Below are 13,427 nucleotides of genomic sequence, written 5' to 3'. Positions count from 1 at the left end.
CCCTCCCCCACTTCCCCCACTCCCCGTGATCCCTCACCTCCCACTTGCCCAGCCCCAATCCATAATGAGTCCCAATTTTTTCTTTCGATGATAATGGACACGATTCTTGTGGGCACGAATGATGCTGCAAAGTTACATTTCCGATATGGAAACACATTGTTACTTCCTCATCAAAGTTTCAGAGCCAGCCCTCATCAAAAGTTACCCCTGACAGAAATTCCATTTAAGGCATGAGTTAATATATGAAGAGAGAAAACATTGATCTCTTCAAATGAATATTGCACAGCTTCGCACCAGCTTGCTGGCATTTGTGGTTTTGTTTTGCAAAGGTGACGAGGCAGCCGTGCTATTTTAAGCAGCACATCCCAGATTTCCTTGTCTTTGCTTTCGCAGATCCGGTTTTCCACCCTTTTCTTCCAAAAGGAGGGCCAGCATTACCTGTCTGCCTTTGTGAGGCTTAAAAATCACCTGGTGTGGAGGGGAGAGGTTCTTAAAGGCTCCTCGTTCCCCGAGGGCCATCACACTAAATGGGGGATGATGCTGAAGGTCTGCTTTCTGTAACCAGTGTGGAACACAATCTTTCATTTTGATTAAGATTTGGTGTTTTTGTATTTTAATTGGCAGGCAGAATTTAAAGTGGGGAAAAATAGAAAGGTATTGAGGTATTTGCTACCCCACCAACTCCTACTAGAACTAACTTATAGGCAACTATAGGTGTAGCTCAGGCTTAGGTTTCAGGGACAGAGAAGGGACAGGGGAGGAGAGAACAAAACAATGTGAATGGGATCCTGGCGATGGCTTGTTCCACTTCAGAAGTAAAAGAGTAGAATTATAGGTTTTAGAGCTTGAAGGGATCCTAGAGATTATCTAGTCAAATCCTGTCATTTTACAGATGAGGAAACTGCATCTCAGAAGAATCCCAAAGCAACTGCTGAGCTGGGGTTTGAACCAGATTTTCTGATTCCAAATAGAAGGTACTTTCCATTATGTCTTTAAAAGAGTTGTTTAGTCATTTTCAGTCGTGTCTGATTCTTCATGACCCCATTTGGATTTTTTTTTTTTTTTGACAAAGACTCTGGACTGGTTTGCCATTTCCTTGTCCAGCTCATTTTACAGATGAGGAAACTGAGGCAAACAGGGTTTAAATGACTTGCCCAGCTACTGTCTGAGGACAGATCTGAATCCAGGAAGATGAATCTTCATCACTCCAGGCTTGGGGCTTGATCCACTGTAATATCTAGCTGCCCTCTCTTTAAAAAAGACCCAAAAACAAACCAGGGGGCCATGCCCCTCCAATGGCTAGCACAGTGCTTTACATATTGTGAATCATCAACAAACATTTGTAGACAGAATAGAATGGAAATGAAATTGGTAATACCACTGTTAAATTGATCTCTCTATTGCTTGGTCAGTTTTACAATAACAAAAACTTCCAGATGACAGGGGCCCCATTTCTGCACGCCACAACACACTACAAGAGTTTCATCTGCCTACATTCAAAGGTGCTTTCAGGATATGCTTTCAGAAATTCTTTGTGCCAGGACTGACCTGGAGCAATAAGGACAGATCCTTGCATTCCTAAGCAACATTCACTTGCTTCTCTTTGAACATGAAGTGCCTTTGTCATTCCTTAAGTAAGGTCTTATTGGTAGTCAGAAATGTAACTAGGTCAGAGTGATGAGGGCTTTCTCCCAGGGTGCTGAATTTCATCCATATAACAGATCTTCTTTCCTCCCTATATCATGGCCTCCCACATGAATGAGTGAATGTATGAATAAATGAATGAAGCAGGCATTCATTAAGGGATTACTATGTACTCAATTCTAGAAATTATAGATTTCAGAGCAGAAAGGGCCCTGAGAGATTATTTAGTTCAAACCTTTCATTTTACAAGAGGAAGGCACTGAATGCCATGAGGCAGAGAATAAGAAATATAAATACAAAAGCAAGATTGGTCCCTGTCCTCAAGGAGCTTAGTCTAAAGCGGTAAACAGGTATCTTTGCTATATCCTAGAACAAGGGAGATTACTGCTCTGCTCTACTCCACTCTGCCTCCCCCCATGCCCACCCCTGCCCCCATCCAGGGTCCAGACATTATTTCATTGACTAGGCCTTGGCAGTACAGGCCAGACTCCCTGAGGGATGCTAGTGAAACTGCCTTGTACTGGGTTTACATGCATCAGAGACTCACATGAAAACCACTATGGCACAATGAAAATGAAGGCTGATGAGATGAGCCCTAGTAGGATGCCAAGACCTTCTCAATCTCCAAGGAAGTTCCTCCCCAAGTACCACCTGCACCAGCAGCTGCTTAACAATACTCTTTGGTGTGGTGCTTTGCCCCAGTATTAGAGCTTCAGTTAAGGCTCTGCTTATATAGTGAAAGAATTTGCAAATAGGCTAATTTAGGTTTGAAGCAAGGAAACTCTCTAATAATTAGAGCTTTTCAAACATGTAATGGGTTGTAATCAGGACATGGTGGGCTCTGTTCACTCCAGGTCTTCCAAAGAGAGACTGGATGACTGATTGTCTCATGTGTTGTAAAGTGGTCTGTTCTAATTTACAAAACACTTTATAGTTAGCGTAAGGATCCTGGAAAGGAGACTCTGTTATTTTCCCTATTTTACAGATGAAGAAACTGAGACAGAAGCCAACTAACCTGCCTAGGATCACAGTAAGTGAGGCAGGATTTAAACTCTGGTCTTTCCTAGACTAAGAACCACATTCTATCCACTGCACTACCTGGCTGTCTAGGTAACCCAGAGATCAACGAACTCTTCACCCACTCACAACAAAGAGTAAGGATATTAGGCAAAAATCCTTCATCTTTGAACCAGACCTCATCTTTAGCAGTTTCTCTTCACTAGTACTAATTCCCTTTTGCTAATTCCTCTGTTCTGACTACTGACCTCCCCTTCCCTAACCCCTCTTGATTACAATGCTTTCCCTCCTTTAACTATTTCCTATTTATCACACCCATTGCTTGCTCTATATATTTTTGTTCACATGTTGTCTCCCACCTTGGATTGTAAATTCCTTGAAGGCAGAGATCGTCTTTTGCCTCTTTTTGTATCCCCAGTTTTTAGCACAGTGCTTGGCATATTGTAAGTACTTATTAAATGCTTGGACAGCTTGGTGGCACAGTGGATAGAGGGTCCTGGAGTCAGGAGGACCTGAGTTCAAATGTGACCTCAGACACTTACTAACTGTGTGACCCTGGACAAGTTACTTAACCCTATTTGTTTCGGTTTCAACTATAAAATGAGCTGGAGAGGGAAATAGCAAACCACTCTAGTATCTTTGCCAAGAAAACCCCAAATGGGGTCACAGAGAGCTGGAAATGACTGAACAAACAACAGCAACAAAATAAATATATATCGATTGAATTTCTTGTATCTGGACCTCCCTGACCTAGATTAAGACCTACAACCCCCACCCACCTTACTTCTTGTTTAATTGAATTAACAGTACCACCTGATTGCTCTATCCCTCTGGAATTCAACCTTCTGTCTACTTGTGGTACCTGAGATGACGGTGGTATGGGGTGAAAGTAATAAATGTATAGCCCTATCTCAGCTCCTTACTACCTGGGTGACTGTGGGAGAGCTGCTAAGCTTCTCTGGACCTAATTTACTTGTCTTTAAAATGAAGGAATTTGCCTTGTATGATTGCAGAGGTCCCTTTCAGCCTTAAATCCCATGGCCCCTTCTGCCCTCTCCAAATCAGACTTCTTTTGCTGAGACCCATAATTCAGCATGACAACCCATCTGTTTCTAAGAGAACTCAAAAACAAGCCAGACAAATGATTTTGTCAGAGTAGGGAACTGTGTGCGTGAAAACTCCCTTCCCTGATGCAGACTGAAACCCATCTATAGTTAATAATCTTCAAGGATTGCTGGAGGCTCAGAGAAGGATTAGATAACTTTCCAATGGTCACCCAGTTAGTATGTATCCAAGGCAAGACTTCAGCCCAGGTCTTTCTGTCTCTTTGATCCCAGCCTTTTTATCTATAATGATATTCTTCTCCACCTGAAAAACATTGTTTAAAAGATGACCCTTTATTTTAGCCTTATCCAGACTATGATATGCAGTTAGATGAACAGTGCATACAGTGCCCTTGGGTGGTTCCATTAGTGCATGTGTCTTATTTATTTTTTAATTCAATTTTGAAAAAAGTTCATTTTCAACTTCTTGTCTTCCCCTTCTCTCTCCCATCCATTGGGATGGCAAGAAAAGCAAAACGTGTTAGAAATATACATATAGTACATATCTTGGATAGACATTGCCCTTGGACAATGATCTGGGCCTAGAACTGAAAAGTTCTAGATAGTCTTTGAGAAATTGCTTAGAGCTTTTATTAATTCCCATGGTGCCATTTTAATCCTCTTTAATTAATCAGGAAATAGTTATTAAATCTTTTCTCTGCACACAGCACTGTATTAGGCACCATGGAGGGGATAAAGAAAATGTCTAAAACATGGGTCCAGCCCTGCAAGAGCTTAAAATGAAATTGGAGTAACAGGACAGAAGAAATCAGGAGTGATATGAGGCAGCACATAATTAAGTACTAAACTGTGTGATGCCGGCTATAAATATTTTGTTGACTTTTTTTTTTGAGCAAAGTTCTAGCCACGTTATTCCCCAAACTTCTCTTTGCAGCATTTTCTTTAGGTGAAGTTTCCTTTGTGGAAATCCTGTATGACAGTATATGCATTTTTAACCCCTTATTATCTATTAACATTTCAAATTAATGAACCATCACATTGGAAAGCATTAGGAGCCAAAATGGTACATTAAAAATATGGCATTCTAAACCAGCCCCATTTCTTTTTCTGAAAGACATGCTAGATTTAACTGAGGAGTATAAATATAGTATATTTGTAATATATCCATATAATACATAAGGATATATTGTATATATAATATATAAATATAGGACATTTGTAATACATCCATAAATCCGTAAATACAATAAGGAATATGAATATAATATATTAGAATTTCTCTGGACAGCTAGGTGGTTATTGTAGGCCTGGAGTCAAGAAACCTGAGTTTAAATCTGGCCTCAAGACACTATGTATGGGACTGTGGGCAAATCACTTACCCTGTTTGCCTCAGTTCCTCATCTATAAAATGAGCTGGAGAAGGAAATGGGAAACTACTGTAGCATCTCTATCAAGAAAATTCCAGATGGGGTCACAAAGAATTGGGCACAACTGAAAAATGAACAATAACAATAAGGATTTAAAAAAACCAAAAAACAAGGATTTCAGCAAGACCTTTAGTGTCTTTTATGTTATCCATTCAGTCACCAAAGTGATTTTTTTTTACAAAGTGATTTTCTTGAAGCCCAAGTCCAACCATGTCTCCTCTCTCCTCAATAAGCTCCAGTGGCTCCCTATTATCTCCAGGATCAAACACAAAATCATCTGTTTAGCATTCAAAGCCCTTTATAACCAGCCCTTGCTCCCTGCACACATAGCTTTCCAGTCTGCTTACACCTAACTCCCTGTCATATACTCTTTGATCCAATGATCTCCTTGCATTTATACAAACAAGACGCTTCACCCCTTAACTCCAAGCATTTTCTCTGTTTGTCACTCATGCCTGGAATTCTCTCCCTCCTTGGTCTCTGCCTACTGGCTTCCTTGGCTTCCCTGGAGTTTAAAATCAAATCCTATCTTCTATTGGAAGTCTTCTTGATTCTAGTGCTTTCCTTCTTTTATTATTTCCTGTTTTCCTGGGTTTGACTTGTTTGTGCATATTTGTTTACTTTTTTGTCTCCCCATTAGATTGTGAGCTCTTCGAGGGCAGGGAATGTCTTTTGGCTCTTTTTGTATTGCCAGTCCTTAGCACAGTGCCTGGCACATAGTAGGTGCTCATTGAAAGTTTCTTGACTGACTGGCTAACTGACCTTATATATAAGATGAGAAGAAATATGGCAATTCAGTTGATTCATGGACAGCTGAAAGACCGTATCTCAAGAGCATTGATTAACTCTGCCTGAAGTATGTGATATCTTGTTATCATCATTCTCTCTATCTCTTCCACTCTTATTCTACCCCTCTTTTCAGAGGTAGCACATTGTAATAGAAGGAACATTTGGGATCAGATCACCTGACTCTGAAGCCTGAGGGGTCATTTTCATCCTAGAGAGAAGTCTCTAGTGATGACTAAATGTCACATGGTTTTATCCTCAGCCTTGTTTTGTTTAACATTTTTATTAATGACTTGGATAGAAAATAGATGGCTTGCTTGTCAAATGTGTACATGACATGAAGTGGAGAATGACAGCTAATTCTTTTAATGACAGAAGTGTTATCTAAGAGAAACTTAACAAGCTAAGATTCTGGGTCAAATCTAACAAGAAGAAATTGAGTGATTATAAATGTTAAATCCTATATTTGGGTTCAAAAAATTGACTGCATAAGTACAGGAGGGAAAAATATGGCTACAGAGAAAATCATGCAAAAGAAAACTCCTACATCCACATATAGGAACTGAGGCAAACAGAATTAAGTGACTAGCCCAGAGTCACACAGCTAGTAAGTATCTGAGGCCAAATTTTAACTCAGATCTTCCTGACTCCAAGTCCAGCTCTATATCCACTACACTGTCTAGCTATTACACTGTGAACTCAGTATTAGTCAAAAGTGTAATACAATTGACAAAAAAACTAATGTGATCTAAGTAGGAATTAATAGAAATATAGTATGCAGAGCCCAATAGATGTCATTAAAGATTTGTTGTCATTCAATTGTTTTCAGTGATATCCAACTCTCCATGACCCCATTGGGGATTTTTTTGGAAAAGATACTGCATAAAGATACATTTCCTTCTCCAGCTCATTTTACAGATGAGGAAACTTAGGCAAACAGGGTAAAGTGATTTGCCCAGGGTCATATTGCTAGTGAGTGTCTGAGGCCATATTTAAACTCAGAAAGATGAGTCTTTCCATCTCGAGGCCCAGCATTCTGTCCATTATAATACTCATCATCCAAGATACATGCAACTAAAATAAGATGAGCTGTTTGTGTGGTGAGAGTCGGTGATAACATATGAAGGACTCTAAGGAAAGACCATTGGCAATTTTGGGAGCCCCCCCTGCCATAGGAGGGTTTTTTGGAGGTTGCGGACAAGGGTCATCTAGGAAAATTGTGTTTGGGTTGTCACCCACACTATAGGAAATAAGTCTCCCGCCTGCTGGCACAGGGCTGTTTCAAGGCAACAGGACAGAAACATAAATTAAAAAGAGCCATCAAAGTATGGACAGCCCATAGGCTTAAGGTATTATCTTTCCCAGACATATATTCATTTTAATTGGTTGATTGGTTGTTGTCCTTCATCTTTGAAGAGGACCAAAATGACATCACTACAATAAAGTGAAATTTCAGTGTGTCTGACTATGGCTGATCTGACCAATATGAGCTTGGAATGCTCTACCACAGGTTGGGCACAGATAATCCATGTGAATATTTGGGATGGATATCCCAAATTTGCGCATCCTGCATTTACTTTGTGCTGGCTCAATTTTGTTTTGCTCAAAGAACACAGCACCCATGAGGGCACCCCATAGTGAGCGGTCCTGTGCTAGTGTTTCCCATGTTACACAGTCAAATTCAAAGTTCTTGAGAGAAACCTTGAGAGTGTCTTTGTATCGTTTCTTCTGACCACCATGTGATTGCCTGCCCCATGCAAGTTCTCCATAAAAGAGTCTTTTTGGCAAGCGTACATTTTGCATTCAAACAACATGGCCAGCCCATCGGAGTTGCACTCTCTGAAGCATTATTTGAATACTTAGCAGTTCAGTTCAAGCAAGGGCTTCAGTGTCTGGTACCTTATCCTGCCAGGTGATCCTCAGAATCTTCCTAAGACAGTTCAAATGGAAGCAATTTAGTTTCCTGGCACAGTGCTAGGAGACTGTGCATGTTTCACAAGCATATAACAATGAGGTCAACAATGGCTCTGTAGACCTTCAGTTTGGTAGTCAGTCTAAAACCTCTTCTCTCCCAAACTTTTCTGCAGAGCCTCCCAAACACTGAGCTAGCTCTGGCAATGCATGCACCAACCTCATTGTCAATGTGTACGTCCCTGAAAAGTATACTACCAAGGTAAGTGAACTTATCTACAGCATTCAAAACTTCTCCATTTGTTGTACTCAATTGTTTCACGTATGGTATCTCACTGCTCACCTCCTGGTGTGAGGAAGGGGGCTAGAAAAGGTGCCCTAACCATTGTCTGCTTACCCAACCCTGGCCTGATTACCTCAGCAGGCAGGGAATCCCACTACATGGTTGAAACACAAAAAAGTGTACAAAATGTATGAAAACCTCTGCAAAGATGATTCCACTCACCACTGACACATGGAACGTGTGCACACTAATAGACAATGCAAAATCCAGTAGACTTGAAAGAAGAACTACTCTTTTTGCAAGAGAACTTAGCAGGTATCATATCCAAATAGCAACCCTGAGTGAAACAAGGTTGGCAAATGAAGACCAGCTTACTGAAGTTGGAGCTAGATACACCTTTTTCTGGAGTGGGCACATTGAAGGGGACCACTGTGAAGCTGACATGGGTTTTGCAATCAAAACTAAGCTCATCAGCAAGCTGTTATGCCTGCCAAAAGGAATGAATGACAGGCTCATTAAAATGTGATTGTCACAGGAAAACACCATGCTACCATCATCAGTGCCTATGCTCACACCATGATGAACCCTGATGAAGTCAAAGAAAAATTTTATGAAGACCTAGAGACTCTTATTGTCAACGTGCCCAAAGAGGACAAGCTTATAATTCTGGGTGATTTTAATGCTAAACTACCAGACTTGGCAGGGAGTCCTAGGGAGGAATGAAGTTGGAAACAGCAAGAGCAATGGTCATTTACTGCTGAAGACTTGTGCATCACATGACCTCATCACCAACACTGTCTTCCATTTACCTAAACATAATGAAACTTCATGAATGCACTCTCGCAGCAAACACTGGCATCTAATAGATTATGTGATTGTAAGGAGAAGAGACAGACAAGATGTGAGCGTGACAAAGGCAATGTGTGACGCAGAGCGCTGGACTGATCATAGACCAATCCTTTCTCAGCTAAATATTTGCATTCATCAAAAGTACCACCCCCAAGACAAAATGACTACCAGAAGAATTAATGTCAACAAATTAGAGCTCTTCTCTGAGCGTGAACAGTTTGTTGCTAACTTGGAGGGAAAGTGGAGCCAACACACAGTTGGCAACAGTGAAGCAGAAAAGGAGTGGGCAGCTTTCAGAGATTTGGTGCACAACACTGCATTTGCTCATCTGGGTCAGAATACTCACAAACTCCAAGACTGGTTTGATGAAAATGATGGGGAAATTCAGAAGCTGCTAAATGAAAAACGTGAACTCCACAGGATTTACCAGGAGTATAGTTCATCCGTCTCTAAGAAGGCAGCATTTAATTCCATCAAAAGCAAAGTACAAGCAAAGCTTAAAGAGATGCAGGATTCCTGGCTCTGTAAGAAGGCAGGTGGAATTCAGTTTTATGCTGATAGTAACAATCCAAAGCACTTTTACGATTCCCTGAAAGCTATTTGTGGACTAAAAACCTATGGTGCATCACAACTGCTCAGTGCTGATGGAGTCTTATTGATTAGTGATAAGGACATGATCCTAGAGAGATGAGCTGAACACTTCCATAGTGTTCTCAACAGACCCTCATCAATCAATGCTGAGGCCACTGACTATTTACGTCAGGTTGAAGTCAATTCCTCCTTAGCTGAACTTCCAACTGAAGAAGAGGTTTTGAAAGCCATTAGGTTCCTTTCATGTGGAAAACCACCTGGTGATGATTCTATTCCAGCTTAGATTTACAAGGTAGGGGGACCATTGCTCAACTGAAATTTTCCAGGTTGTATGGCAAGAGGAGGTTATCCCCCAGGAGTTCAAGGATGCCTCTGTTATCCATCTCTATAAGGGTAAAGGGAATAGATTGTCTTGCAACAATCACAGGGAGATCTCTCTCTTAGTAATTGCTGGCAAAATTCTTGCTAGAGTGCTCCTTAATAGGCTGATCCTTCACCTGCAAGATGGTCATATACCTGAGAGCCCGTGTGGCTTCAGAAAGGGCCAAGGAACAGTTGATATAGTGTTTGCTGTCCAAGAACTCCAGGAGAAATGCCAGGAGCAGAAGAGAGGTCTATACACAATGTTTGTAGATCTGACCAAGGCCTTTGACACTTAGTCATGAAGGCTTATGGAAAATTATGTCAAAATTTGGTTGCCCAGAGAAGTTCATCAGCATTGTATGTCAATTTCGTGATGATGTTTGCCCGGGTTCTGGATAATGGACGATGCTCTCGTGCCTTCCCAGTCACCAATGGCATGAAACAAGGCTGTATGCTTGCTCCCATACTTTTTAGCATGATATTTTCAGCCATGTTGATAAATATTTTCAATGAGGATGAACATGGTGTCAAGGTCAACTACTGTATCGATGGTAAGTTCTTCAATTTGAAAAGGCTACAAGCCAAGACCAAAGTGGAGGGAGTGTTGGTGCATTATTTTCTGTTTGCAGATGACTGTGTACTCAATGCAGCCTCTGAAACTGAGATATAACAAAGTATGGATCAATCCTCTGCTGTCTGTGCTAATTTTGGCCCAGTAATTAACACCAAGAAAACACAGGTACCTCATCAGCCACCACCACATCATTCATTTTAATAGGAGATTCTGTATGACCAAATGGAAAGAGTCTCTAATGATGGAATTTCAGGCAATCCGACTGGTGGTAGGGGATATTTGGAGTCTATAGGATCTGCTTGAATCTTATGATAACAGAGCATATGGCCTACCCTCAAAGGTGACCCTGAGCCTAACTAAATTAGAAGCACAGTAAATTGTTGGAAAAGCAAATTGCCTTTGCTGAAAGAATCCAGGCATTCATCAAAAGGAGGTAGGATTGGGACAACTCATTCTGAGGGAGCATTGGTCTAGCCAACACATTCATTCCCTATGACCCACAGAGATGTCTAAACATGGAATTAATTGACATTTGTTTTTACTGCAAAATGCTCTATCTAGATGACTTTTGAAACAGCCTTTTGCTTTTTTCAATTGAAATATCATATTCAACAAACCTGCATATGATAAATGGGGACATGGGATCATTAATGGATCTTGTATGTCATTGCTCTGTGTGAAGCTGATGTATGTATATGTGTTTGCATGTATGTGTTTGTGTGTATATATATACATTTTATATATATACTGTATATATAATCAGGATATGTTTATAATATTCAGGCATATGCTCATAAATATTCATGAGCCAATCCATACATAAATGAATAATTTAACTTACTTAACATCAACCAAAGTCTGTTTATAGCATTTTCTTTCAGTTCTAGTTGAGCATCACCTCATAAAGTTCCTCTAAACACCTTCTCTCAGCTAGTATCCTGTGAAGAAGGTGAACGAGCCTGACAGAATGAACAAAGTAGAAAGCAAGAAAAAAAAGAAGCAAATAGTTTTCTGTTAGTCAGCCTGTTTCTTCCCTAGAACAGGCAGCATGAGGGTTGAGCATTCTCTTCTACTTGTTCCAAGGTGCCATATGTTCCTAGTTTGAGACTTTCCCACCTACATCATCAGTTACTGTGAAAGATGAAACCTCTCACATGGTGTAACAAGCATTGGTCTTGTTGGCTAATCCGGGTTAGAACCCCACCTCTGACACTTACTAGCTCTGTCTGTAGATAAGTCACTTAAACTCTGAATTCTCATCTGTAAAATAGAAATAATTATATTTGTCATAGGTTATAGGATCATTAATTTAGAAATGGAAGACACCTTACATCATCTAGTCTAGGCATTCTTAACCTGAGCTCCATAGGTCCCCTGAGTTGTTCATGGATAAATTTCAGGAGTTTTGTAAATTTGGATGAGAAATATGTGTATATGTATATATATGTATATACATATATATATATAGTATATATAAGTATTTTTTCCACTAAGCTATAACTAAATTTTATATGTCCTTCAATTATGAATGTAGGCAACAAACCATTATTCTGAAAATGGCTTCTTCAGACTTCCAAAGAGACCTGTAACACAGAGAAGATTAAGAACCCCTCATCTAATTCAGCTTTCTCCTTTCAATGGTGAGGAGTGAGAGGTGAAGTCATTTGGGTAATATCAGAGTCAGAATTGCATGACCACCCTCAGGTTTGTTGGGAAGAAAGTACTTTGTTCCCTTTCAAAAGAGGAGATATTTAAGACTCAAAACCCCAAATATAATGAACATCAAGAGATGCTGAAGGAAGTCAAAGCACTAACAACAGTAGGAATTGGGACAAGCTGAAATCATTTGAAAAATCATTTTAGTTTTATTTATTTCAGTTTGTTTTCTCAACTGAATGGTGTAGGGTAGGGTGGTGAATGGAACAGTCAGTTCTTCTAGGTTGAGCATTACAAAGTCCCATTATCTTGGTCTTCTTGTCTTTGGGAGAGTCTAAATAAATTGATCTCTTTGAACATACCATTTATTTTTTAAGTTAATTTGTTTATTTTTAGTATTCAACATTCACTTCAATAAGTTTTAAATTTTCTCCCCCTCTCTCCTTTCCCATCCTCCTTCAGTTTGCACTTCTATAAAATGAAGGGATTAAACTACAATAATGATGTCAAATTCAAATGGAAATGAGCATCTAGAGTATTGTGTCTGAGGAAGGATTCAAATTCATGTTTCTTGACTCTATATCCAGTGCTCTAATACACCAGATAGCTACCAATCTTCATGCTTGCCTGAAATATTAAAATATCTACCTATATATAGATACATGGGTAGCTAGGTGGTACAGTGAATAGTATGTTGGCCTTGGAGTCAGGAAGACCTAAGTTCAAATATGACTTCAGACACTTACTAGCTATGTATCTTTTGGCAAGTCACTTAACCCCTGTTTGCCTCAGTTTCTACATCTGTACAATAAGAAGGAGAAGGAAATGGCGAACTACTCCTTGACCCCACCAAAACGCCAAATGAGGTCACAAAGATTTGGATGTGACTAGAATGATTGAACAGCAACATATACATACATATCTATATATCTATATCAATATATGCATGTATACACATATGTATATATACATTTATGTGCATTGTATATCTTTATGTCTATATTTATGTTTATGTCTTTGTCTATGTCTATAGTCATACCCACATCCACATTCACTCTATATCCATATCCACATCCATATCCATGCATCTATGTCTATGTGTATGATTATATCTATGCCTATGTCTATATCTATATATGTAAAACTTAGTTTAGAGATAATGTAATCCAGGGCAGTCAAACTCATGGCCTGCAAAACTATCAAGTGCTGGCCTGAAGAAGATTAAAATATAATTGAGAAATACTCCACAAAATAAATAAAAT

The 13,427-nt window shown here is 39.7% G+C and overlaps 1 long non-coding RNA gene across 7 annotated transcripts in view; it reads left to right on the top strand.

Annotated features, from left to right (window-relative positions):
• The window catches only part of LOC140500876 (uncharacterized), a 177,531-nt gene that overhangs the window by 69,768 nt on the left and 94,336 nt on the right, over positions 1-13,427 (top strand). The window contains exons 6-7 of one of the 7 annotated variants that reach the window (XR_011965922.1): positions 893-974; positions 8,026-13,076. The exons of 5 other annotated variants lie outside the window; for them this stretch is intronic. This is a non-coding gene — a long non-coding RNA (uncharacterized lncRNA). Of the gene's footprint in view, positions 1-892; positions 975-8,025; positions 13,077-13,427 lie in introns of those variants that run through there. One more of the 7 variants, XR_011965926.1, reaches the window with a different exon arrangement.

This window comes from Notamacropus eugenii, chromosome 4, assembly GCF_028372415.1.
Source record: "Notamacropus eugenii isolate mMacEug1 chromosome 4, mMacEug1.pri_v2, whole genome shotgun sequence".
NCBI classification, from domain to species: domain Eukaryota; kingdom Metazoa; phylum Chordata; class Mammalia; order Diprotodontia; family Macropodidae; genus Notamacropus; species Notamacropus eugenii.
This window is presented reverse-complemented; position numbering and strand designations above follow the sequence as displayed.